Source organism: Macrobrachium nipponense, chromosome 28, assembly GCF_015104395.2.
Source record: "Macrobrachium nipponense isolate FS-2020 chromosome 28, ASM1510439v2, whole genome shotgun sequence".
In the NCBI taxonomy this organism is placed as follows: Eukaryota; Metazoa; Arthropoda; class Malacostraca; order Decapoda; family Palaemonidae; genus Macrobrachium; species Macrobrachium nipponense.
Window position 1 is genome coordinate 12,534,199 of NC_087217.1, and position 5,000 is coordinate 12,539,198.

The window sequence follows — 5,000 nt, forward strand, 5'->3', positions numbered from 1 at the left end:
TAAAGGGGGTTGAAGAGCGTTGGTTACCGCCTCGTAAAAGCTGTTAGTGTGATTGTATCAGATCGTAGTTCAAGGAGTAGTAGCAGTAGTAGCTTTATTAGTGGCGGAAGTTCTGTGAATATCCCCAGATGAAAATTGTTAGGCTATGGCGCATAATTACATTTCTAACACGGGAGTTTTTTTTTTTTTTTCGCTTTTCTACAATGAACTTGACCTTTTGACTTCCTTCAAAGTCTTGCGAATTTCCTGACTTCCAGGGACATTCACCACAAGTGCAGTGTCATTACTCGAAAAGCTTTTCCCAAGGGGTCGCTCAGTCCATCTGGTTAAGTCTGTTGGTCTGCTTATGTATATGTAAACATAATAAATAAACGTTGTCTGTCATTCTAATCTTTCTATCTTTTATTCAGTTAGGTTAAGAAATGTTTCCACTTTCTTCGAAATTAGTGTTTGGGGGCTTTGAAAATTAAGGATGTCTCTAGATGTTGTTGTGATGTTGCTAGGTCCGGTGGGGATGAAACGTGAAATAATAATAATAATAATAACTATTATTATTATTATTATTATTATTATTATTATTATTATTATTATTATTATTATTATTATTATTATTATTAATGATGATGGCGAACGATTACTTGATAAACGTATACCTCTTAAGAATGTATCCCTTAAAACACTTACACACACACACACACACACACACACACACACACACACACACACACAGAGAGAGAGAGAGAGGGGGGGTTGGGGGGTTAGGGTGGCTAATTGGGTATGTCCTACACAACATGGTCATTCACTTACTTGGCTAATTGACTGACAGGATCGGCAACCATTAAAGGACTGCCTAAGGTCGGCCATTGACACCCCCCCCCCCACCCCCCTTCTACCACCCACAACCTCCATTCATCTCATTTCTTGATCTCTGCTTCGTCTCTTTACCCTTGAGAGAGAGAGAGAGAGAGAGAGAGAGAGAGAGAGAGAGAGATTTAGAAAAAGAATTTAATTTTATCAGTTGGTATTGCTTGTTATTTTATTTATTTATAAAATTGAATGGATAGTCTATATGAGATCATATCAAACAGATATCAGCGAAAAGAGCTTTAATAATTACCGTCAAACGTTTTGACAGTTTCATATTTTACAAAGAATTAAACATAGAACGTTTATTTATATCATTTTTAATCATTTTACTGAACAGTAAAAAAGCAAATGTTTTATTTCAAGTAGTTGAGTGATGCTATTAAGAATTTCAAAGAAATCATTTATGAGTAATCCAATAGTTTTACAAAGAATTAAAAAATCAAGCATTGATTTATTTTCACATGATTATTATAAATATATATTTTTTAGAAATATTAATCATATTAAGAGGCGCAAAGATATAACTTTTATTCGTACCATAGAAAAATATTCAATATAAGCAAAGGAATTATTTTTTTTGCCTTCAACCTGGTGAATATTATTACCCATCAGTGAAGAATGGACAGTTTTGGGAGACCAATGAATAATGTAACTTCAAAATATGAGTGTCAAAGAATGTTGAGAAACCGGGTATTGTTACATAGAACTAATAGAGTCAAACAAAAATATTTCGCATGATGAAAAGTGGAAACGTTGAAGTGCTTAATCGCAGGTACTTTAGACACTGTATTGAAGGGATTATTGACCTACATTAAAATATCACATTTCGAATCCTACCTAATTAAAATCGTGGATCACGCTGCTTGAAACCCTACCCCTCCCGTCCCCCCTTCCCCATTGTCTATGGGGGGCTTCACATAACCTAATGGTGTTAATGACGAAGCCCCTAAGACGCTAATTAATCTCCCGTTTTGCCGCTTTTTTTTTTTTTTTTTTTTTTTTTTTTTTGGGGGGGGTTTTTTTTTTTTTTTTTTTTTTTTTTTTTTTTTTTTTTTTTTTTTTTTTACCAACCCGGAGGGGGTGTTAATGGGATTTTCTAAAGCTTCTTTTGGGGGTGCCCTTTGGCCGTGGGAGGGAAGGGCAAGCGAGAAACTTACCTCCTCCCTCATGTAAGCCACAAGGCGCGACCCTCCTCCTCGGGACACGAGTTCAGATTGCCCCGTATCGGGTGTTAGCATCTCGAAGTTTTGGTGTCATCCCCCGAGGATTTTTGGGCGTTTGCTAACTCTCTCTCTCTCTCTCTCTCTCTCTCTCTCTCTCTCATATTGATATATATATCCAATGTAGCACGGAGGAAGGAACAAATGCCTGAGAATATCCTTAAATCCAGTACTTTCGTAGTTTATTTCTACATTCTCAATGTAGAAATAAACTACGAAAGTACTTGTTCAAAGTCCCAGTTTCACTCACATTCTACCGGGGATTTTGTTATTTATGAAGACTTGACTTTTTATAAATTTTTTTATATTAAACCACAATCGCCATTTAATATCAGATCCACTATACATATGTGCTTCGTCCCACGCCCATGATTCGAACCGTTGCCCGGATTGGAAACAGTGGTAGATTGTTATTTTGACCATTGCAGAATATCTATGTATTGAAATAGTCCCCCGATATCTTACCTTTTCGACTTGCTCACATTGGATGTGAAAGTTCTCGCATTTCCGCTTGGAACAAACTTGTAGTAATAAGTATATATATATATATATATATATATATATATATATATATATATATATATATATATATATATATATATATATATATGAAATATATAATTTCTCTTCACTGGTCTATTTGTCTTCATTTTTGGTCATTTTGGCTTCCCTGCGGTCGAATAATGCATATAATTCCGAAAAAAAAAAACAAATAGACGAGCCTCCGGTACCTACGATCCAACATGATACTCACGTGACTCCAAACGTGAATCGTCGAACGACAGATGATCCAGGTCGGTCTTGGCGAAGCCCACGTGTCGTAGCCTCAAACCGCAAGAAGTCGGAGGAAGGCATAATGAAAACAATGAGTACGGAACTGTCTCTCTCTCTCTCTCTCTCTCCTCTCGCTCGCTCTCTCTATTCTCTCTCTCGTTCATTCTTTCCCCCCGTTTCTTCTCTCCTCTCTCCTTCTGAGGGCACTGTATTTATGTCTTATTTTGTTTGTGTGATCCACATGGTTTTTCTCGTGTTCTTTTTATAAGGTTTTAATTTTAGTTATTTTCCGCAACTTTCTTGCGATTGTTCAGGTAACATAAATCATTATTTCTAACGTTTCCTTTGTTTCTTCTTCCAGATCGGTGTACGGAACGACAGATATTGCCCTGAAAGTGAGTATTTAATATATCAAGCCATTCTTTATCTTTCATCTTCTTTTATACTTCTTTTTCCCTTGATTCGCCTTCTCCCCTTTTATACTTCTTTTTCCCTTGATTCGCCTTCTCCCCTTTCGAGAAGGTGGCTTTAAAAGGTATATATGTATATATGGGTGGATATCGATTCTAATTACAAATACCTGAGATCGACAGTGATTTGTAACGTCGGAATCGGTACCAACTTATACCTCACTTCTTGGCTTACTCGATAATGTCGCAGGAGTCCTGATTTCTCCTCAGCCCACTGGGCGCTGGTTCGAACCCACGAGAGGACGAAATTATTATCAACTGAAATATTCTTCTTAGGTTAACATGTATGAAAATATATTAATTCCGAGGTAGAGCGAATTAGGTATTGAAGGACACTTGTAGCTCGATGTATGTATTTGAATCACGGTGATGTGATAAAAATTCGTATATATATAATATATTTATTATATATATATATATATATATATATATATATATATATATATATATATATATATATATATATATATATTAGTGAGAAACTTCAGAAGTACGGTTTCATCTTTCATTCCTTTTACATAAACAAATTGTCTGCGGAATTTTGAATTTCTTCAATTGGATTCGGTATTACTTGCTCACTATTCAATATCAGTAGTTAGTAGTGGTGATAAGACTAATTATCAAAGTGAATTACCTCAAATGATAACTGAGATAGTTTGTGAAGTGGAGTTAGTCTTTCCGTAATTCATATTAATAATAAAACTGACCCCAAGTCTTCGATGCTTCAAGTATTTGACAAATAGATCAGCCCACTCATGTTGTTAGCTTCACACCTCTTCGTTCAGGATCTTGTTCATCTTTTAAATTTAGTTAGAGTATTAAGTAAATTACGGTTGGGGAAATTCTTAATTCTTAGGACGAGTTTAGATTTCTTTTTAGAGTAAGTATTAAACACCGGATGATTTTGCAGGGGAAGCATTTATTACATTATATTAGTATTATTATTTATATTATTATTATTATTATTATTATTATTATTATTTATTATTATTATTATTTATTTAATTATTTTTTTATTTGGTAGCATACATTCTTATCGAATGACGAAAAAGAGCCATTAATTTAGTAATTAGTCATCTACATAGCTCTCTCTCTCTCCTCTCTCCTCTCTCTCTCTCATCTCAAAGTCTCTCTCTCTCTCTCTCTCTCTCTCTCTCTCTATATATATAGTATATATATATATATATAGATATATATTATATATATATATATGGTGAGATACTTTCAAATAATTGAGTATAATCGTGTTATTTAATAATGCGAGGTCAAGTTTAAGTTTTTTATACAATAACCTTGTATATATTATTCCTTCTCGTCAACGTACTTTTCTTCGTGTTTTTCATCCTTAGAATCATTTCATATACTTTTGGCTGAGTGAATTTGATAATATTATAATCAGTTATCTTAATACTTATCAAGTAGTATCCTGATAAGGTTGAGATTTGATTTTAATGAGGTCGGATGACAATTATCTAGCCTGGCATTTCCGTAAGAGATTATTGCCATGAAAGGAATATATGACTCAAAGATTTTTTTATTGATTAAACTTGCTTCAGTGAACTGTAGTTAACGTATGGTTTGTCGAATTTCACGTAAGTTTTAAGATTGACAATTATTCAAATAATAGAAGTTGCATCAGACTCAACTCAAACGGAATGTTAAATATGTT

The 5,000-nt window shown here is 34.1% G+C and overlaps 1 protein-coding gene across 1 annotated transcript in view; it reads left to right on the forward strand.

Annotated features, from left to right (window-relative positions):
• Nucleotides 1–5,000, forward strand: part of LOC135201424 (semaphorin-5B-like) — a 246,414-nt gene that overhangs the window by 131,332 nt on the left and 110,082 nt on the right. Inside the window, exon 3 of the mRNA XM_064230334.1 lies at nucleotides 3,223–3,256. The gene's annotated coding sequence lies outside the window, so the exon portion shown is untranslated. The remainder of the gene's footprint in view (nucleotides 1–3,222; nucleotides 3,257–5,000) is intronic.